General features: G+C 32.9%; 1 long non-coding RNA gene across 1 annotated transcript in view; it reads left to right on the top strand.

The window, feature by feature from the left end:
• The window catches only part of LOC129231742 (uncharacterized), a 51,017-nt gene that overhangs the window by 10,681 nt on the left and 15,829 nt on the right, over positions 1 to 24,507 (top strand). Inside the window, exon 2 of the long non-coding RNA XR_008581284.1 lies at positions 8,817 to 8,903. This is a non-coding gene — a long non-coding RNA (uncharacterized LOC129231742). The remainder of the gene's footprint in view (positions 1 to 8,816; positions 8,904 to 24,507) is intronic.

Genomic DNA, 24,507 nt, shown 5'->3' with positions numbered 1-24,507 from the left:
CCATTTTTTAAATAATTTGTTTTTGTTTAATATTTTTAAAAAATTACTTAAATCGTTGCGCTTTCATTGTTTACATTTCTGTCGTGTGACGTCACAAATGATGAAATGCCATTCGTGTTGACATTCACAGAGCAAAATATTTAATTCGCATCTTTACTCACGTGTATTTGTGACGTCATCAAGACCACGCCTTGTTTGAAAAATCAGACATTTAAAAAAATTAATTAAAAAATAACGGTTGGGAAAATGAAAGTATTTTTGGGTCCAAGTTATTTATTTTTTTTTTTTTTTTTTTGCTTGTTCTATCAATTTTAGTGATAAAAGTACTACTTTTGACTGGAGGAAACCACCCCATTCTTGAAAAAGTTACGTGAAAATTACTGTTTTAAAAAATCATAGCATTGAAGCTGTACTTTTCTTTTTTAATTCAAACTGATGGGTACATTTGCTCTGTTGTTCGTACCATTTGAAAATACTTAAAATGTAGGAGAATGTGAGGCAAAGTGAAATGGTGAAATATTTACTCTACTTTTAGCTCCACCTATTTAGTAATATTTTGATTGTGTAGTAACACATGTACTCTATTCCATTCAAGAAAAATAATCCCTCTGAAAATCAAAGAATATGATAATACAAAGAATTTGTTAAAAATGATACGCACATTGTAATATTTTGTTGAGATGTCAAAAATTATGTTTGGCATTATTTTATGATAAAGTTATTTTTATTAACATTTGAAATATTGATTGAGACGTACTCATATTCAATGCAGCGTTAATTTGCTCAGTATTAAGCTTATGTGTATTATAAATGCTTGCATAGCTTGTATAAATGCGCATCATTGTTTCATTACATTTTTTTAAAGCGTCACTTTATTTTTAAATGTCTGGAACTATTTTAATAAACTCGGCCACAGTTACTAGATACATGCAATATGTATCTAGTGGCGGTATATTTGTGTAAGTTAAAGTGTTAGCACATCTCCAATATATTTATGAACTCGAAGTTTAAAAAAATAATTATGAAAGGCCTATTGATCAGAGTTTGCTGGCTTTTTTTTTTAATTTTTCATGTTTGTTTTTAGCTATGAATTTAGGTATAATTCGTTAGAATTAAAATTTCTTCTTACCTGACAATAAGTGACAAATAATTCCTATCTAAAATTAAGATTTAATTTATTAGTTATGGGAAAAAATAAGCCTAGAGAAGTCATATATTCTGTATGTCTTCTTTAAATGTAACAAGAGTATCACTTTAAATCAAACATTCAATTAATAGTAATAAAAGTTTTCTGAAATTTTCACCATAAGTTCTACAAATTAATGTTAAAACTCAAATATGAATTTTACAGGATGAGCTTTGGAGACTGCATGAAATAATAATTGATGCTATAGCTCTGAAATCATTGCCTTGATCATTTCCTTTTTTTTTTTTGCCATCTTTTCACAAACCCACATACAATTAAAGCTGCAAGAGCTGCATTAAGTATTTGATTACTAATTTCATCCATAAGTGTCAAATTAAAGCGACGCAGTGTGGTAACCAAATGCAGAATTGACAAAAAGCGATGAACAAGCGCAAGCACATGGATGTAAACTAAAAAATGGTAGCCCCCGTTGTGAACAAAGCGAGCAACCGGCAGCAACCCTGTAGGCAACTTCCCTTCCGAAAAACCAGTTCCAGATAGCGTTGACGGTTCCTATTGCGGTTGCGATGTCCCGTAATTTCTCTCGTGTGATATCCCCTTAATTCCTATTATAGTGGTAAAAAATAATGTAATCACACTCCCTTTGCTTATTCACTTCATTAAATTTTAATACTTTTAAGTAAAATAATATCTAAAATTAGTTGCACAGGTGTGTAATTAACATTTTTTTAAAAATTAGATTCTGAAGTGTACAATCATTCTATTTTAATTAATTAATTAACAGACTTTGGATAATGTATTAGAATTATCTACCTACTAATCTTACTACATCATACCAATAAATTAAATTATTTAACATATGTAAATTCAAATTAATCAATTATCCAACGTTTTGATGCATAAAAATTAGAAATTACTTCAGACATGTGTTTTGATGTTTACCAAGGGACACCTTTTTCAAAGCAAAGAAGCGTGAGCTTTTGGACGAAAAGTCATCTGAGGAATTCTGCAGTAATTTGCAATTTTTGTGCAACAAAACGTTGGATAATAGATCATGTAATTTTCAAGCACAAATGTATTTTATTCGTTAGACGTAAAATCAGTTGATTTTCATTTCGTCCAATTTCTTCCGGCGTCACAGACTTTTTGCAGAAAAGTGGACAAAATAGCAACCCTGAATCAAAGTTAATCTAAAAAATAATGATTTCTTCTTGAAATTGTGATTATAGTACCCTAATTACTTAAAAACAAAGGAGCAAACGGTCTAATCATAATGAAAGGTTCCTCCATAACTGTATGTTGTTTATTTTACATAGCCTGAATCACATAAGCAGAACATTCAAGTTATGTAAAAACAACCAACCTATAGGCAGCGAAAGAACATTCAAGCTACTTAAAATCTATACTAATATTATAAAGAGAGAGAGCGGATTTTTGTGTTTATATGTTCGAGGTAATCTCTGGAACCATTGTACCCATTTGAAAAATTCTTTCAGTATATGAAAGGTGCATTCTAACTGAGTGACATAGGCTATAAATTATGCAAAAATATCAATACTATTTTTTTAAACCAATAGATTGTCCTCACTACCAGTTTATGCTTCGAGCTGCTTTATTCTTATACATGTAAAAACGACCACCAATTGTCCCGCGTTGTCAACAAAAGAGTGGTTGAGTGTTCTCTCTGAACTAAATGCAGAGGAACGGAAACACATGAATGAAAAAAGAATCACAGTGTCAGCATAAGAACTGCTAAAACATTTACATGTGTCTGAGGCCACAGAGAATACGGTGTGTAGCATTCGACATTGCAAACCATTTAGAGTCAAAGAATGTTTATACTTCGAAATTTATTTAAATGGATAATAACTAAGATTCGCTTCTGACAAATTAATTCTTGATCTCAAGTACTGCAGATTGACAATAATAATCTGTGTTTCCAAAAGTTGTAATTTTGCATGCATTTCGGGCAGGGCCACTGCGTCCCTATGTGCAAGGTTGTGTGGTGCACGAAGGTGCCAGAGTCAAAAAAACGCTGAGCTTTACCGATCAAAAATACTTTAAATTGGGGGAAAACATTCTCCCATAAAATTTAACTTTCCATCAAGGCCGTCGTAAGATCAAAAAGAGGAGGAAAAGGGGGGTATGAAGTTGATGGCCCTTGATTATTTCAAATGTATCTTAAATGATGCAAAGAGAGATTATCTTGGACCAAATCATAAGCATAACATGTACTCAGAGGTAAGGGATCCAGCGATTTCTCCCCCGAAAATGTCGCTTTACAAACTCAGTTTTAGGCGATTTTTGGTGATGTTAAAGTCAGAAGCGAGTGCGATGTGGACTCCCGGAAAATTTTCTAATTTACCCAGGCTTAAAAATGCATATTAGACTATTTTTATTAATGCTAAGGGGATAAGAGATTTGGGGGACCTTCCCCGAACATTTTTCCGTGGTTCGGGAGCTCTTCCCCGAGATTTTTTCATAATTCTAGATTTTTAGGCTTTCTTTGGTGATGTTAGGGGAAAGAGATATTCGTAACTTTCTCTGGAAATTTTGTCGAGATTGAAATCTTTAAAAAAAACAATTACAGTAAATGTCATCTTTGGTAACATTAAGGGACCTGTTTTTTTTTTTTTTTTTTTTTTGGAATTGAAACTCCAAAAATGTATTTTTAGTTGAATTTTAAGGATGTTTGGGAGAGGATTTTTTAAGAGTACTCCCTCTTTAACATTTTGAAATTGAAGCCATAAACCGAATTTTAGACGATCATTAATGCTGTTGGTGAGGAGGGTTGCCTGAGAAATTTCAATTAGCTATGAAAACATTTTTTTAGACGACCTTTCGGAATGCTAGTTTGAGAAGTGTTTTGAGGACCCGTGAAAATTTTAAAATCTGAAGTCCTAGAAACAGAATTTTAGCTATCTTTAATGATGGAGTGTGGGGGGGGGGGGGGCGTTTCTTGAGGGCTTGGATGATTGCACTCTCCTAGACTTTCAAATTTGTTTCCCATACATGTAATTTCAGGCCACCTTTGATGAAGATGGATGACAGGATGACTTAGATTAAAGGATGAGTTTTGGAAACTTCCCCGGAATTCTCTTAAAATCAAAGTTTTCAAAACGTACTTCAAGGCTACGTTTGGTGCCGTAAAATGAAGGAATAAGTATATGGGACCTTCCTCCTCCCCCCTTTCTTGCCTACGTCCCTATCTTCTTTTATTTTATTTTTTATTGATGAAAATGATGTTGAAAACTCTCCCTCCAGTTTTTCTTTCCCAAAACTGTTTGTGTTTTTTTTCTCACAATGTAATTATCAACTTTTGGCCTAATATTTTTTTCTGTTAGAAATCGAAATATTTTCAGCCTTATTAAAAATATTTTTAACATTTTGCATTGATGAGGCACTTTTCAGTGTACCTTTGTTTTTCTTTTATTTTTTTAATATCATGCGTCCTAAATCTGTGGATAAAGTTTTGGTTTACTTTTGTTTTTTGCATTCAAAGACCTACTGGTATGACTTGATAAGAATATTTTAAAAATTGCTCACTGCATTTAAACTTTTTCTCTATTAAAAAAAACTTTCGGTTGTGCATGCATTTTCTTCACTTTACAATTAAATAAATAAATAAATAACTTAGTCGGCGGCCCCTATGAAGTTATTATGTTTACTTATGTATTCATTATTTTTTATTAAAACTGCAGCTTTAGTCATAGGTCTGTCTTATGCACTGAATATTTTTTTCCGTTAAATAATGTTTGAAATTAACATTTCGGTGGCCCTCAGTTAGGTGAGTCATGATACAGAAGCTTGTATATTTTTAAATAATATTCTAAAGCTGCTTTTTCTTTTTAAATTTTACAGTAAAAGCACTTTTGTCAATTTTATTTTAGTTGTTCATTTATTGTTACTGTATTAAAATGCTTTAAGACTGAAAAGAATTTCTTTTTTCATCACTGAAATGAAATTAACTGCTCCATTTCTGAAAAACTGGAGGAGGGAGAGTGCAGCTACTCTCGTACAGGAGGACATACATGCATGTGTGTCCTCCCGTATTTACAGGATTTTTAACCAGCTTTACACTTTTTTTCAGTTTGAAGTTACTTTCGTTTAATCAGTTTCAGCCGAGAGATCATTTTCAAATTTAAGAATAATGAAAAATTACCTGAGATCCAGTATAGGTCAAGAGACATTGGTAAATTTGCAATTATATCTAAGGAAAGTGATATTTTTTCAAAAACTAGACATAAATTTACTTTAAAATCAATTTGCTAGAAAAAAAAGCCCAATATTCCTGTAATTTAACTTCTAATCGATGTTAAGCTTATTTTGATTAAATAGTTTTTTATTTATTTGTTCATTTTTACATGTTGTATGCTTTGTTATTGATTGATACATAAATACACTCAAAAGACATTTGCACCAATCAGGCTCGGCGCTGCCCTGATTTTGGGATTTCTTTAAGGTTTTTGTTCATACTGAAATCGAGAAATGACAAACATCTGCTAAAATGAATTCACTTAAGTATATTTACTTTAGAAACCTATCAACTTAAAGAGTAATTGCACATAATTACCGTACATTCAAAGTTATGAGTTCAAACAATAACAAACAAAGAACATTCAATAAGAAAGAAATTGAAAAATAAGAGGAAAAAATATATAAAAATTATTTGGAGAAATCTTCTTCATGACCGCATTTAAGCATTTAAAATGACAAAGTTCAACAATGTAGGTCACAAACATCCTATTAGAAAGAAATTACCAAGGAAAAAAGTAGAGGAATGAATGTGAAGTAGAGGCCAAAGAAAATGAGTACAAGAGGTTACAAGGTATCCCGGGATTGAGAAAGAATCCCGGGAAGAGAATCCCTGAGAATCCCTCTCAGTAGAATATACAATATTCATCCTAATAGCTAATCTGATTTTTGTGAGTTAAGAATTTATTTAGAATATTTTCCTGGTCTAACATATTTCCAAAGTCTCTTGACATTTAAAGGTCGTGCCAACCTATCAAACAGCATGTATAAAACTCGGACTTATAGAGGGCGACAAACTGTGGAAATTAACCTTATCTGATATACGTAACTGTCTAACTCTACTCCTCAACACAGAGAGATCGGTTTATAACAATTTAAACTTTTATGTTAATTTTTAGATTATATTGCTTTATGGCAAACATTTGAAAAATATCTCTAAGGCAACATAGTGCAAGGAGAGCATCAGCAGAAATATTATGATTGTCGTTTAATGTCAAACAAAAAAAAACCAAAGCCTAATTTAAATAAAAAGCAAAATTTATCAATGAAAGGAAAACTCAAAAGGACACTTTAGTTTGCCACCGCTGCATGGAATCAACAAAACCAATTAAAAAAGAAAAAAAGGATCAGTGCATAAAAATATGATACGCAAATTTATGTTTATCGGCATTCCCGGTGAAAATGAAAAAAACTTGATAAATTCAACGCAAGCCAAAGCTCGATCAATAAGCTTCTGCGATGGATTTTCATGGAACTGCCAAGATGACAAAACTGACCATTCCACATTTGATTACATTGAAAATTTCCTACAATATGATATGTATGTTCCACAAGAAAGAACGAACAGTTGGGATCATTTCTTTAAGAGAGCATCTCATAATGAGGGATGAATGTTCGATGAGCCACTGTTCGGCTATAAAACCCTATACCCCCCCCCCTACTAATGTCACAAAAGTTCAGACAAAATCAGGAGAGGAGTCACTTTCGTATTTGGCGGTGACTTTCAACAAACTCTTCCTTTGGTACCCTAGAAGAACACGTGCAGATATACTTCAAGTCTGATTAAAGTCATCTCCATTATAATGTTTGTATCTCAAGAGCAACTATAAGAGCCCGTTTTGCAGATGGTGATAAGACTTACCAGAGTCTTTTATGACAAGTAAGTAAAAATACCCGGAAAAGGGTGTCTTATCAAAATAGACGTGAAATTTTCTCTAAAGGTTTTATTCTCAATGTTTATCCAAAAGCCAAGACTGTCAAAAAAATTACATTGGATATGCGAGAGGGCTATAATTTTTGCCACCAACGCTGTGCATCATCTAAAAGAATTCATTAACTACCATAAACTCCCTGAGACTTCATGCTTTTTAAATTAAAGGCAATATCCCAACAACTTTATTGCGCTACTTGAATTTGCCTAACCTATGCAATGGAGTTTAACCCTTAGTAAAATCATCATGGAATAATATGATTTAGACTTAAGAGTGTGGTTCTTACATCACCTCCAGCAGGTCGGTTGACTCATATTCCTTGCATTCTTATGGTGCTTGCGTATTTCCTTCTCCCAATTTAAGACCAGTTATCCTCCAATTTAAGTTGCTACACCCAATAAAAAGTTCTTACATATTACGTGTTACATATGGGAAAATTATATTGTTCAGTGGGAATTATGTGTTGGCCTCTCTTGATCAGGAAATGAGGTCAATCATTTTGTTTCAAACCTCATAAAAACAAAACAAAAAATCTTGCCTACTATTAAATTAAAAGGACCTGCATAATATTTTTTATTTATAGATTGCTTTTTAACCCGAACAAGGTCGGGACCGGGCCGCAAGTAAACAATATACAGGCAGCGGTAACGATCTCCTGGTGAATCCTACTGTCAATATTGATGTTGTTGAGAAATAAATCACAAATAATCCGCTACAGCGTGTAATCCATATCTCATTAACTTTACACTTTTTAACAGATACTCCACGGATTGTATACAGGAAAATATGGTAGATAAATTTAGGATGTTAAATTTAAATTAATTTTTATTTCATAAAAGAGACCAAATGGATGAACCTTATTCACATTAAATTGGCATAAAATACAAGTATAGTTGACTCTCTTTTTAACGACTTTCAAAGGACCACAGAAAATCGTCCTTAAATAGAATGTTTCTAAAACAACAGTGGAGCATCAGAGACCATGAAAAGTAGTTTATGAATAAAGAAAGTAGGTAAATAGCATTGTTAAACAGAACCCACTGTGTTGAAATTGCGAAATAAATATTTTATTTGGTAAAATATGGTATTCAGTGCAGCTATACTTTTTAGTTCATGTAAACTAGGATTTGGCACTTGAACATTATAGTGATTCATGAAGAAAGGTATAAGGAAATTAATAACTGTATGTTGTATTCATTATGTAAACTTGAAATATGCAATGATTATTTCAAGAGTCTGTAAGTACTTTTAAATGTAAAATACTGTATTAAAATTGAAACTTTAACGATATCTCTTTTTTTGGTCAAAATTAGCTCCTGCTAGAAAGGAATGTTTTAGTGATTTAATGGTCTGATTTTATAATTTACAAAACATGATCAAGATTTTTTTTTTTTTATTAGCAACAATGTTTAATTTAAAGTTTAATCATTTGAACTTTTAGAGAGTAGTTAATTCCTAAGTTTTCCTTGGCAATTCTTGACAATTTTTGTTGGTAACTTTTTAAAAATACTAGCAAGGCTTTGTGTTGAATTTTAAAACCAATGAATATTGTTCTGTAACACGCAAGAAAAGTGTTTTTATAAGATGTTTCAATATAGGAAATAAAACTTTAAGAGATTACACACCTGAATGAATATTGAACTCTGCTCAAGCTATGCATTGTATTTTTTATCTTTTAGTTTAAAGCAACTTTATTTTTACAGCCTTTAAAGAGTTAAGAAGAATTCCTTCTTCCCACTAAAATCAAGATAAGGAGGAAATAAGCCTTTAAAAAAATTTTTTCATCACAGGTTAGTGATTTTAGTTTTTTCAAATATAAGTAAGCGAATGTGATGCAAAATGAAATAATAAAATATTTACTCTGCTTTTAGCACCACCTATCTAGTAATATTTTAACTATAGCTTTTCCCGTCGAGAAAAAAATGCCTCTGAAAATCATTGAATATGATAATACAAGCAATATTCAAAATTGATACTCATGTTGTAATATTTTGTTTTAAGTCGAAAATTATTTTTGATATAATTGAATGAAAAAGTTCTCACAATCAGCATTTGAAATATTAATTGTGGCCTTCTAATATTTGGTACAGTATTTATTTAGTTAATATTAATCTTATTTGTGTTTTAAATATTTTGTTTAATTTGACAAGTACATGTGGGGTAAAGTGAAATAATTAATTTTGTAATTCACTTATTCATTCATTCATTCCCTCTTTTACTCATTCATTTATTTGTCCTCATACCTTAATTTAATTATTTGTTTATCGTTTTATTTATTCATTTATTTTTTCAGTATTTTTAAAATTATTCGTTCAACCTTTTATTTACTAATTCATTTGATCAAAAATATTTTTATAATCAAATAGAAAATATTTCATTTACAAAAATATTATATTTTCACTTTGTCCCATGAAAAAAAAAGGGAAAATTTTCCACTTTTCTTTGGAAGCAAAAATTTACTGCCAAAGATGTAAAATTCTAGTTTAATGCAAGTCAGGGCTGTATCCAGAGGGGGAGCCTGACGGGCCCGCCCCCCCCCCCGGGTTTCGGGGGGTATTTCATACTGTAGGGCATTTAAGTATGCCACACAGTATTTTCATACTGTAGGGCATTTAATGAAAAAAAGTGGGGGTAGGGGGAGTGATCAAAAACTAACTCCACTAAAATCCGATCTGAGCAGATGACGGGGTAATTCTTTTTTCTCCTCTCTCGTTTTTCCTCTCTGTCCATTAATTTCCATGATTTGTCGAGCAAGCAATTTTTATTTTGTTTGATCTTGATTGGCAAAAGAATATATAACTTTTTAAAAACTTTGTTTGCCTATTTGTTTTCATATTTTCGTTGTTTCAATTACCTAATATCAGGCCTCAAAATACAGATTTTTTTTTTCAAAAATTTCTCGGGAGGAGAAACCCCCGGATTCCCTGAAATTATGGATGTTCTATATCCGACTTAAAGGGACCCTCTCCTGTTATCTTTACCACTACAAGGTGAATAAGAAAAATAATAAGAAATTAAAATAAAATAACAAAATTCAAACAGTGGAATCATTAAAAATCGAGACAAAAAGGGTTCTATGTTAACATTTTTATGCATTTGGTGTGTCTATATATACTATATGTGTGTGTGTTAGGGCAATGTGCTAATCCGGGCCCCTCCCGAAAAAAATTTCTGGATACGGCCTTGATGCAAGTTAATAAAATACAATGTTTTTTTCTTTATATTCTATAATTTTCAAAACAAATTTCCGATCCCTTCATTTTGAAAAAGCTCAGTCATCTTAACCACTTTGCCCCACATCCCCCTACTTCAGTTTCATGGTACAACTTACTGTACATGGTTTGCTAACAAATTTCTCTAAGTGTGTCTAAATTGCCCCAATGTTCCAAAGCAACAAAATGAAATTATTGCTTTGGTATCATTGTGCTATAACATTCAGTTCTCTGAAGGCCACTATGTAATAGGAGTTGACACCATATAACAAGAGGCATCTAGATAACAGAAATGTATCAAAAAGTTGAATGTATAGCTTTGCCTCAGAGAGATGGCGGATAGACTGGAAGTGGGGACATTCTTTTTTTTATTTTGTAAAAGGAAGGATCAGCGAGAACGTGCAATGCAGATAAGTTTTGCGGCTCGCCGAACATACCTACTGCAAAATGAAGTGCTTCCACTTCATACGCCATCTCTCTGTGGTCAAGCTATAGCTATAGTGAAATAATTATTCTTTTGTGGCATTTGTATTGTAACAAATTGTAGTTGTTCTAATTCTAGTAAAATTATTTTTCTTTTTTAAACCTTCTAAAACTTCCTGATATTTCTGTATTTGTCCATATTAAATTGCACTAGGGTTTTTGTTACTTTGCTCGGTGATTTGAAAAATGCATAAGTTTTGGGCTAGAGTACATTGTAGGCATAATGCTACGCATGCAAAGTAATAGATCACAAAAAAATAGCTGTTTTGCTATTAAAAACCACATTTATCTGCTCTTTATATATTGTTCTTGATTTTAAGCACCATGCCAGACAAATAAAAGCTGTTTTGACACAAATTTTTAGGGATTCACTAAATACCACATTTTGCTAAATACTGACAATCATATAATATTTTGTTAAAATCTGAACTGAAGAAATATTTGTTTCTATTTTATGCAAATTTAAAATATTTATCTATTATATGTTGATTAATTTAATTAGTTTAGTTCTTAAACAATATTCAATATGATGTTCAACTTTAGAAACTAAAATGCTGCAAAATTTTCTGACTGAGTCTTTCCTTTTGTATTATTAATATTTTCCTTAAAGCATTAAAACTTAATTTAAAATCTGAATGTTTTGTCTTACATTAAAATTGTTTTGAATGTTAGTAACAGATTAATTTTGTATTATTGTACTATACAATTACTGTCAAGAGTTGTTGTATAAAAAAATGTGTTAGTTTCCAAATTGTTGAATAGTTAAATTTGTTTTTTAGTCAAATGCTAAATATTAAAGTATTTAGCCAAACCAAATGTTTGGATTGTCTGTCAATAGGTTGGTACAATTTTCTGTAGTGTCTGTAATTTTTGGAAGTCCTTTTCATGCATATCGTATACATTTTGTGATATCCCTTGGCAGAAAGTGTTGCATACTCCCGCAAGAAAAGGTGTGCAATAACATATTCGGTAAATAATGTTGATAGCATTAAATAACAAATATTTTTTGTAAATGTTAATTATCACCCACTTCTAATTGGGATGGATGGAAATAAATTCTTAAAAATATTTTCTTTTGTGCAGAAGATTTAATCTTCCACTTTTAGCCATTTAAATGCCCTTCTGACCTATACATCACAGATACTTCAAACAGTACACCATTTAACTGGGGGATGCATCCTGGGTAATGTACAGAGTCATAGTTAATCGCAACCAGGGGCAGACTGTGTCCCGCAAGAGGGCGTCAACCTTGGCCTCCAAAGGGCGCAATATATATATATATATATATATATATATATATATATATATATATATATATATATATATATATATATATATATATATATATGTATATATATATATATATATATATATATACAGAGGCGGATCTAGAGGGGGGCCATGGGGGCCATGGCCCCCCCCAAACCTATAGGCTCATCTCAAAAATTCTGTCCGGAGAAAAAAAAAAGTTGTCAAAAAGGGAACGAAATTTATTTATCACATGTTTTTACTTTTGAAGAAAGTCTTAATTGTTGTGCTACTTGCTGTTACATTGCGTTGTTACATGTTGCAAAAATTGAGAGTCCAAAAATTCAACGTAAAATGCATCACATATAGTTCTTTATAACAGCATCGTCCTGCAAGCTCCAATGTCCTTCTTGACCTTCGCCCACGAGGGTCAACGGCGTAGAACGTTTTAGGAGGGAGGGGATAGGGTATTTTTTAGAAATCTATTTTGTTTGGGATTCTCTAGGGGGAAGGGGATATTTCGTAGTATTTGAGGAGCGTGCGCCATCGCTCTCTTGGTGGGGGAATGTGCCATGTGCACCCCTGTGTAAGTAATTTGATTTCAAAAGGAGTTGGAACAGGTCGGAAGGGCTTGGCTATCTGTTCTTTCACACTTATACAGTCGTCAAAATCGCAGGAAGAGAAAAGGTGATTCTGTTGCTTATATCTCCAGTTGGGTTTTCGTTTACGAATAGTGACACGTTCATCTATTAACGGGGGAGGGGCCTACTTCTACTCTGATGGTGTTGACAGATTGGAGAGGTTTAACAGTAATTAACGATGCATAGCAGTACACCGAAGGTAAGTTTTGATTTTGATTTGTAATTATTTGCACTTACGAATGTAGCGTAACAAGGGGATGGCAGGAGTGTCTCTTGCCAGGGCGCAGCAGCCAGTGGGGCGATATTTCGACCGATTTAAAATAAATAAATAAATAAATGTATAAAAATTGACTATATGAGTAGAAAAATTCCTTTATGAATAAAAATTAAAAAAAAAGTCTCGCAAAAAGAGCTAGAGAGGAAAATAAAACAATCCTTAATTCTCAAAAGGGGGGGGGGGGGAGTTTTACCCGTGGTGTGAAAATTCTGTTCCGATTCATAGTGTTCTTCATCATACTAAAGACTTATACACAAATGGTCGCGTTTTTTAGTCAATTTCAGATTAGCAATGTTTTTTGTATTTTTTTTGCTTTCCTAATAATTTTTTTTTAATTCTTTGATTTTTATTTTAAAAAAAAGGTTTCATTCTTTCTTTTAGTAAGTGTAAATTATGTTTAAGGTACATTTTCCCAATGGTTTGAAACAAATTCTATTAAAGCTGTTAAAAAAATAAGAACAATAAATACATTGCTATTAATGGAACTGAGAAATGTTTATTCTCATTTGGTTCAAGAACGTAAATTATTCATATTTATTAACGAATTTCAAATATTATTGAATTTATGTGAAATGGTGGGGGGAGAACTAAAATTTTCGGGTAGTGCAGAATTCTGAATACGCTAAATTACATCCCAATTTCACCGAATGATAAAATTCGAGTATGCACACATAAATACATACATAACATTTATTAAATTGGGAATCATTGAAAACAATTTAATGATAGAAATAAGAATATTATAGTTACAATATTGTTTCCTAATATGTCGAGTCAATTAGTGAAATATTCCCGCCAAAAAAATGTTTGGGAGGTCATAGTGACCTCCGGGCACTTCCCATCGGGACGCCGCTATGTGTGTGTGGGGGGGGGGGGGAGAGAGGGATTTCTTAAAAACACCAAAGGCACCAGCCCCCCCCCCCCTCCACAGGGCCCGATTAACCTCTGAAATTAGGGGAAGCTCTGCCTCATTTTGGGGGCCCGTACTTTTTGTTTGCGGAAATTTTTCTTAACATTCTATGCAAATTGACTAATGCTAAGTGGCCCAGCAGATTTCAGAGTAAGTTTGTTCCATTTTACCGACTGACAGAAATTTTGTTTATTGCATATGTTGCACTCGAATTCTCCGCAAATTTGGGTAGTAACATTTTGAATCATATTCGACACTTCACAAAGGAAATTAAATGTCATAAAAGTACATTGTAACTGTAACAGAGTTGAATCAAATCTCACTTTTGAAAATCTAGCATGTAGCTACATTTTATCAAATGTGTCCTCACTTTTAATAATTTAATTCTTTCATACATTTTTGTTTAGCAAGTTCAAATGTTTGCTATCTCTTTAAGATGCGCAGTTAAAAGCAAAAACTGGCATTGTTATGCAGTTTTACAGTCGTATTTGGGCCCCCTAAAAATTTTGAGGGGAAGCTCAAGCTTCCCGAGCCTTTTTGGTGATCAGGCACTGGACCCTCCTAGGTACGCTACTGGCTCAATCCCCTCTCTCGTGCTGTATGGCAATCCTGGCGGCGCGGTAAATACTCTCGACATTGTATGCGAGGATAGCTAATAAAAAGCTAATGTAAGTAAATAATTTTTCCACTTTTCTTTCCTCTTTTTCGTTCTTCTTTTTAAACTAGAAAATCGCCCGTCAAGGTATGACGGGAGAAAATTGCTTCTAACATTTGAACGAAACCATTACCTGCTTGGTGATACTTTGATAGTCGAAATGTTAACCCTAACTCTAGTGGATAACCCTGAACTTCAGTAGATAGCGTTAACTATTGACCCCTTTTCGTTTCTTTACTCCCCTGAAATGACAGTCTTACCAGTAAAACAGTTAAGTTACCGGATCCAGTTCCGCCTTGTCACAATAAAGCCTTTCCCTGCATTTTAAACATTACCAAAACATGTTATCAAATTATCATGCGTGGCGCGAGTTTCATTGTTGATGATGTCAGCGTTGCTCGATCATTGGCCATTATAAATATGAGCATTGTTCCTAGGATTTAATCTATTTGTATTACTAATCACAAAAAAAGCTAATGATCGTATTGCAGCAGTCAATGAAATCGTTGAACTGTTATGATGCAGAAAAGTTGAACTGAATTTCTTAATCGACGTTTAAAATTCCAAACAAAAGCTGAAAAAGATCAAATACTTGCCCCCCCATCCCCTTAAGGGCAAGGGTGCGCCCCCAAAGTATCGTGAAGACCCCCCCCCCCCAAATCAAAAGTCCCCTAAAAAAGTAAAAATAACCCCTCAAAACAACCCACCCCAAAAATTTTAATGGCGCAGCCTCTGCGCCATTATCCTTTTCCCTCCCTAGATGGGCACCCCTGGCTATAGTTTGCAATAAATTAAAGTAATGCTAGAGTAACTCCGTAATGCAATTTTTTTGCAGAACATTTTTTTTTCACTTACGCAAATAATGGTGAGGAATGTTTTGATAAATGAGATTTTGGCAGAAACGCCAATTTTTGGGTGAAAAAGAGCGGCGAGTTACGATTGCGAAGCGAGCCGAAGAACTGCTTGCAGTTCAAGGGTGTTGGTGAGCGATAACAAGGAAAGGGCGGTCTGACAAAAACACTAAATTTTTTTAATTTTAAACAAATTACATTTATTTTCATTATATTGTATCTTTTTTCATGAACAAAAAACACTCATAAAAAGTTTCATTTAAATTTTTATCTGGAATATAATTTAAGTTAAACCCCTTAATCTGCATGGGTAATTTTCGTTGAGACGTAAAATCAATGAATTAAAAAAAAAAAAAAAAACAGGAGAAAATACACACACACACACACACACACATATATATATATATATATGTGTGTGTGTGTGTATTTTTTTGTTTTTTTTATACACACATATATATGTGTGTGTGTATTTTCTTCTGTTTTTTTTACACACACACATATATATGTGTGTGTACACACACACATATATATGTGTGTGTGTGTATTTTTAATAGACGAAGTTTTTTCAACTGAAAGAATTAAATATATAAATAGAAATGCTTAACAATTCCGCTTTTTTTTTTTCAATCCAAACGTATGATGCAAAACTTTTGCTATCCCCTCTCTTGCCCCTTATCACAAATTGTCACAATTCCACGAACCCGCTCCTCTTACTCTTCTTTCGAACATTATTTGTGGAGATCCTTTTGCATCAAAATTTGTTTAGAGTTTTTTTACATGCTAAAGAATTTAACTTTGACTATTCTTGATATGATGTCAAGACAAGATTTTCTTCGTTTCTTAATCCTGTAGGCAGTTTTAAGAAATATAAAAAAAAAAAAATACTCATATTTTCTATTAGCAGAAGGAATATTTTTTTTTATATTTTTTTAGGCTTATTGTAAGCTTTATAGAAGGAAAAATCTCCTCGAATTATAAAACTAAATTCAGTGGCAAAACAGCCTCTAAGGGCCAACGCCTACTCTGCCCATCTCAGTTTCCCTGGCCGAGGGCTCCCCTCGGATTATAAATGCTTAAAATACCGAAAAAAAATGGATTATTTTTAAATATTCCTATGCATTAAAAACAGAATGATTTTTTAGAGGAACGATTTATTAAGACGCTTTAAAATTCTATAGCTTTGCGTATCCAATAAAGAGCAGTATCGATCAAAATCATTTAAACAACCGACGTATACAGATACATGTCAGCGTTACCAAATATCGGTCAAACCTGCTGTTCTACTAGGCGTAATATAATTATTTCTCTATCATTTGTTTTTTTTCCTTCCTTTTTTCTAAATTTAGGGTAGCAATCTTCCCGTGCGTAATCCAAAAAGTATCGATGCCAGGTCTTCTACAGCAGGAATTTCGAAAATTGATACGTTTTTCTCTAAAAGGCCAAAACTGTCTATCACTGAAGAGTCACAGTCAAGAAACGATATTTTTAAATCATGCAATGTTGAGGATAACGTGAAGCAAACATCTACTGCAAACAATGAAGCCGTAGTAGACAAGCAAGTAGCTGACACGTCCAGCAATAAAAATCCTGATATTGGGAATTACATCGGAAAATGTCCCGACGATTTCACAAAACGTATGCTTCTTGAAAATCATTGGACACCACCAAAAAACTATACGTTTCCTCATTCTGTTCACATAAAATGCGGGAAGGAAGTAAGAAGGTTCGTAGGACAGAAACATTTAGAAGATTATCATTGGTTAGTGTTGTCTGACAAAGATAAAGGACTCTACTGTGTATACTGTGTATTATTCTCTGCAGGAGAGCATGGCGGCCGCCAAACTAATACGCCTTTGAATACTTTTGTAAGAAGTTCTCTGAAGTCCTTCGCAAAACTCACTGGCAAGGATGGTCACCTCGAGACACATTCAAAAAATCATTATCATAAAGATGCTGTAGAAGCAGGGAAAAATTTTCTCCGAAACTATACTTTCAGAAACCCAAATGTAGCAGATTTAATCTGTACTCAACGCTCAAAACAAGCAAAAGAAAACAGGGATAAATTGAGAAGTATTTTGGAAACTATCATTATGTGTGGCCGTCAAAATATTTCTCTTAGAGGTCATAGAGATGACGGCAGAATAGTTGATGATGACACAAATGCTATTTCTCACGAAAATGAAGGCAACTTCAGGGCCTTACTCAGATTTCGTATGTCAGCTGGGGATAAAATATTGGAAGAACATTTAAGAACAGCATCATCGAATGCCACGTACACAAGTAAGACAATACAAAATGAAATAATCAACTGCTGTATGGAAGAAATTCAAGAAACGTTAATTGATAGAATAGTCAAATCAGGAATGTTTAGCATCATTTTTGATGAGACCACTGATATGTCTCACGTGGAACAAGTTAGTCTTTCCTTTCGGTATTTACATAAGCAACAAATCAGAGAAGACTTTTTTTGTTTTGTAGATGCCTATGCATCCATTCGTAGTGAAGATATTGAAAACGAAAACGGAGAAGAGCGACTTACTGGTACAGCTCTAGGTCATGTTGTGGAAGATATTTTAAAATCTACTTCTTTAGATATATTGAAATGTGTCGGTATTGGAACAGATAATTGCTCTGTCATAACATCTGAGAATCCAGAAAAGCTTGGAGCTGTGGCAACGATTCAGCTCAAAGCCACAAATGCAATGCGATGTCCGTGTTTCAGCCATTCCTTGAACAATTCACTTGAGAAAACTTGCAAAGTGGTACCATGCAGAAACGCTGTAGGAACGATGAAAAAAGTTGTTTCATTTTCAAAAGCTTCAGCAAAAAGAACACGAATATTTGATAAATACCTAGATTCGGCATTCAAGGGGTTTTCCTGTACTAGATGGTATGAAAGGCATGATGGCACCTTGCAATTTCGCACCAAACTTACGAAAATTGTCCGAGCGCTAGAGCAAATAGCAACCTGGGCAGATAAAAATACATCGTCGGAAGCTTTTTGTCTCAAAGTGGCTCTGCAAAATAGCGAGTTTATAGTCGCTGTTATCGCTCTCTGCGATATTTTGGGCACAACAAGGCAACTCAGCATTCTACTACAATCTGAATCCTTGGATTTAACTCGTGCTAGTGAAGCTTTTTCGGATGTCACAGCAATTTTAAAATCACGACGAGAAAACGCATCAGAGTACTTCAAAGACCTTTTCGCAGAAGCTAAATCGATCGCTGAACAGCAAGACATTGAAATTTCCATGCCGCGCACAACTCAAAGACAAACTCATCGCCTTAATGTTCCAGCAAGCACCACAGAACAGTACTTTTTGCGCACAATTTATATCCCCCTTCTGGATCATATAATTTTTGATTTGGAACAACGATTACCAAAAGAGACTATGGAATCGTTTGGACTTTCAGTATTTATTCCCAGTTGCATGAATGATGTTAAGGAAGATTTTAAAATCGCAGAATCTTTGGCAGCAAAATACAAAGAATTCCTTAATATCTTAAGCGGAACAGAATCTTTTCTAGTGAAAAAGGAGTACGAAGCTTGGCGACAAAAATGGGAAAGAGAGAAGAAGAAAGGAACCTCTTTGCCTAAAACCGCCCTCGAAGCTCTAACATACTGTGACCAAGACCAATATCCTCTAATCAGGATATTATTACAGATATTGGTAACGCTTCCCTCAAGCGTAGCCACTGCTGAGCGTTCATTTTCGACGCTGAGAAGGCTGAAGACCTGGTTGAGGACCAATATGTGCGAAGATAGGCTCACTGGTTTGGCTCTTCTCAATATTCATCAAGATGTAGTCATCAACGAGGAAAAAATCATGGAAAAATTTGCAAAACAAAAAGCAAGAAAGCTTAACTTCGTCATGTAAATAAAGGTATCAGAAATATATTTTTCATTTATATTACGAAACATACTTAATTCTTGAATATAAATTGAAATAATTAAAAAACGAAATATTATTTATGAGGCATATTTTTATTTTTTATTTTTTTTCAGATTTTCACTCATTTTATTTAACAACATTCCTTAAAGATGGCACCGAGTGGTTTTAGTCACCTTCAAAGTCCTTGATTCCAGACTGGTGATAGAAAAAATACAAAAAAAAAAAAAAAAAAAAGTTTTATTACAATAATATAATTTGAAATGCATTGTCAATCTTTAAAAAATAAAACAACACACGTTTATTCGTGTACCATTTTGAAGTGTATCATTTAGAGTGAATTTTTATAGCTTGATTTAAATTTTATTCAAAATGCCCGTAATCTAGATTAATTAGAGGAAGAATTGATTCCTTCCTCTAGTGGTAGAGGCTGCCTAGGGGAGCTGGGCTCGTTAGTTTTTTTACAAGAACATTGACTTCAAATATTTTTAGTTTAATTTGTTTTCCAGCTCGAGATCCAATTAATAACTGAAAAAACTTCACACTTTCCAAGTAAGTACAGAGGTGCCAACAAGAGGAGATTATGGCGCAAGTTGCACCATCATCAAAATTGAGCGGAGGGGTATTTCATTTATTTATTTATTTAAATTTATTTGTTCCTAGTTATTAATTTAATTAATTTATTTGATTTTATTTTACTTTTGTGGTATTTTATTTATTGATGCGTAACATATAACTTTTCTAATAAAATGATAATAATAATAATTAATAAAAATAAATAAATTACTTAAAAATACTTAAAAAAATAGATTAAATAAAAAAGGACTTAAAATAAAAAACAAAGAAAGGCAAAAGGGTTGAGAAAATGGGGGAGGGGTGGGGGGAATTGCGCCACTAAACTTGGGGGCAGGGATGGGCACCTCTGAGTGAGTATACATAAGAAACTCAGAATGGCCCCCCCCAAAACGGTCGGCTGGATCCGCCACTGTATATATATATATATATATATATATATATATATATATATATATATATATATATATATATATATATATATATATATATATATATATATACACACAAAAGGGAAAAAAAGAGTAAAAAAAGTAACGAAAGAAAGAAAAAGATCAAAAAATTGTCTTACACAGGTTTATGGGTTTAAAGAATAGAAAAACAAAAAGTGAAGCTGCTACGGTTTCTTAGCGCAAAAAAAAAAAGTTGCAACAAAAAATAAAAAAAAAATATTTAAAAAATAATAATAAAGGTGTTCTGAGGGTGCACAAGAGCGCATAGGCGGGAGAGCGCATCGGCCCTCGGGCCGAGGAGCCCTCCCCCGACCTCAACCGCTGTACTTTAAGTTGTGCAGCAAATTCCATATCTTCAAATTCATCCAATGCATTACTGTCAGATAATTTTTTAAATAGAATAACCATCTTAATAGTTTTTAACGAAGAAGTGTTGAGATAGTTATTTCATTCAATGAAATTGCTTCAACTCAGTGCATGCAGTGAATACAAAGAATTTTCTTTAATATTGGTGCTAATGTTTCCAATGTTGAATCCCACAGGATATTTAGCGGGATTCATCCCATGGAATTTTGCTTTCAATTCTGCGGGAATGAAAATCCTGCACATTTTTTTCATTCGAATGTTTTCCAGTTTTTGCCGCTCATAAAACGACTATTTTCACAAGCATCATCTGAAGTGTGAATCTTCTTCCTCGTATATCTACAAGAAGAGCAAGGAAAACTGTCTCATATGACCGATAGATTTGCTATTTAAGAACACAATGAAAATAAACTATTTTTCTGAGAATGAATTGGTATTCTCATTTGAGGTTTCAATTTTTGTAGGTTCAGCAACTGAGAAAATGCGCAAAATTTTAAACATTTTTGAAAACCATCACAAAAATTTAAAATCCAGTAAACTACGCTTTAGAAAAAATAGAGAAAGTGCAATATATGTTCCAAAACCCGCTGGTGTAAACTAAATGCAATGTTCAAGCACTTCTGTAAACTTTAGTAACTCAAAGTCTTGAAGTTACAAAAAGTGCACTCCAAAGAAGAAAGCAATGAAAAATCTGGCATTATTTATATATTCAGCACAACTTTAAAAATGGTGGCAGAAACTTGTATGAAACACAGGATAACTCGCATGAATGTGCAGTAAGTTAAGCAGCTCATGTTTTTGAATTCTTCTTTAAGGTGAGAGGTAAAATTAGCGAAGTTTTCCAAACACTTTTGCTGATACTGCGACTTAGTGAAATGGTGAAATCAAGCTGCTCACCCTTTGCTGTAATGAATCAAATTCACTGATACAATGACCAACGTTAATGAAGCAACAAGGGTATTATCAATGCAAGTTAAATTGAATGCAGCAAAATACATATCCAACAGACATCGTTTTTGTCCGAAATTGGCAGTTCTTGAGCAAAAACCCAGCATAAGAAAAGAAAATATATTTCAGAAGGTGATGAAGTTAATGCAGATCTTTTTCTAAAAGTCCACAATTACTTACTTTTAGTAAAACCAATTGCAGTGGATCCACAGCATCACAGCATGTGTTTTCATGAAGGGTACTATTTTTAGAGCAAAAATCCTTTACAATCCCATACGAGCGACACACCTTTGCTTACCAAACGATAATTGCTAATTAGGATCTGACTTTGTAGTGCTTAACAATTCCTGTACAAATTTCAAGAAGACTATTAACTCAAGTAATAAAAGCAGTCCTTTCTAAAAAGCACAACTTTTTCTCTTTGACATAAAAATTTAAATTTTTGAAGAATAAAGTCAATCTCGTGGGATTGGCACCTTACAATCCCGAAATCCTGCGGGACAGAATTTGGTGTGGGATTTTATTTAAACCCTAATTGGTGCAATGTTGCTGAATTATGCACGATCTCTTCTGATGATATGTATACTTAATGTACACTTCTGATTAATGAAGAAGCCACAGATGCGTAGTTCTTGTGGCATGTACCAATCAACACTATTAAAGCTTTTCTAGTACAATGGACCTCTGATTGCAATGGTGGTCTGATTTGCCTCCCCCCCCCCCCATCATTTTACTTCCAGCCTTTACATTACGCCACATACTTTTTTTTTTATCTTACCAACTATGCTCTCTACAACTCCTTTCCCATGGAAACACTGCAATGAAATTCCAGGTTAATTTTGTGTTGAATTTCTGTTCAAATAGAATGTAAATTTTGTTAATAGGTATGTTTGCTTAAATTAAGCTAGGTCCATTGGAGAAAACTTGTATATTTTTATTGGCTTGGATAGGTTTTAAGATATTCCAAAAAGAAACTTACAAATTTATGCACGACGAGTTTAGTTTGATCCACAGTGTCAAATTATTGCAAAAGTTTCATGGATTTCTTCAAAAATCCACGCATGGGATGTGAAGATCGTGGCTTGGGCATGTGCTCGGTTTGCCAGGTTGGATTTCGTTCTGTTGTAAAATTGCGGCATTTTGAGATATTTAAAATAAAAAAACTTTTCTTACATAAAAGTTTAGTGCTTCTAGAAGAAAAAAAAATTAAGTCCAGATTGAACCAGTTCTAATTTATCCATTTCCAGTTTCATGGTTTAGACAAACAAGTTTTAAGTAAGAATAACCATTAATAAAGATTTTTAATGGCTGTAGTATAAAGAAATATTATAATTGTATCCTCTATCCCTTCTATTTTAAATCAGAGAATTCTGCTATCAGAATGAGGTAAAACAAAATTTTAATCTTGGTTTCGGACATAATTAATTTTTTACGTCTGACACCATAAAATAACAAAAAACTATTTTTTTTATGTTGTTCGGATTGCACATTTTCAATAGTAACTGATGTTCTGATTTGCAAGTAAAATGTTTTGTAAAATTATCCATCCAATTTTATACAGCACAAACTTTAGTGTCAGATGTAATTTTATCTAAAGGGCCTGTTATAAATAAGCTTTTAAAAGACAAAAATATTTTATTTAGGTCTCATGTTTTGGGCTAAATTTGTTTTAAAGTGTTGTGGCTGACATTTGAATTAGTTACAATTTGAAAAATATTGCAACTTTAGTTTGAGATATCAATTCCAACAAGATATCAAAAATCCATTATGGCGGCATGTCGAAGATAATTTTGTTCAAAGGCTTGTAACTCTTACAAGCATAAACTTTTGTTGTAATTTTTATTATTTTCGTATAATTCAACTCATCAGCTTCAAAATGATACCTAATTTGTGAGAAAAAAAGGATTTTGAAAACTTGGTCATCAGTTCCCTATTTCTGTAGAATCGCCCACATGATATTTATGATGAATTTAAATGTTTTTATCAAACAGGATTTTTTTTTTGTGTTGTAACGCATGTGACAAAATTTGTGACACTGTGCAAATCAGCTACTTGGATTAGCGATTCTAAAAGAATATTGATCATTACAGGTGACAAACTACACAATAGTGAGTATAAATTACGTTTCATAAGAAAATGTACATTTAGTTTAGCACTTCTTTAATGGCCGGTACCGGAATTTGGTCAAGTGTAGCTTTTTTTGGTTATTACAATTTCTTTTTTAAAATTTGACCTTTTAGGGGGGAAAATCAACAGGGTCATCCATTAGCTTGCATACCTTTACTTATTTTTTCTTCTTTAAAGTTAATATGTAAAACAGTAACATAATACTAATAATGTTGTGATTTGTATACTACATTGCCTTGGGCGGTTTGTGAAAAGAAAAATAAAAGCTATATCAGGTGTTTGTATAATCTGACTGGGAACAAGATATAGCCATTTGAGTTACAGTGATACCCAAGTAACATAAATCACGTTACATCACGTTGCTCTGAAGCGTTGACATCACGTTACTGGTAACGTTGATAGAGCGAAAATATGTCTCGTTGCAAAACGCAAAAGCAACGGTTTTTAGTAACGTTACATCAACGGTTTCAGTAACGTTACATCAACGATTTTTGAAATGTTACATTAATCTTTATTTATCACGTTACATCACGTTGCTTTTAAACGTTGTATTAAAATTTTATTCAAGCTTTAAAAAAAAAAAAAAATTTTTTCTTGGTGAGAGTGGAGGTGGGTTCATTGAACCCTTAATTTTTGATACAGTAAGTATTCTGCATTTTTTGTTAATGCAATTATTGTTAATATACTTTTATAAAATCTTCAATTTTTTTTTTTTAATTTATAGAATGTCTCATGCCGTTAAAGGCGTTCAAGTATTCTCACAC

This window comes from Uloborus diversus, chromosome 10 (assembly GCF_026930045.1).
Source record: "Uloborus diversus isolate 005 chromosome 10, Udiv.v.3.1, whole genome shotgun sequence".
Lineage (NCBI taxonomy): Eukaryota > Metazoa > Arthropoda > Arachnida > Araneae > Uloboridae > Uloborus > Uloborus diversus.
Note: the sequence above shows the minus strand (reverse complement) of the source record. Positions and strands in the feature narration are given on the sequence as shown.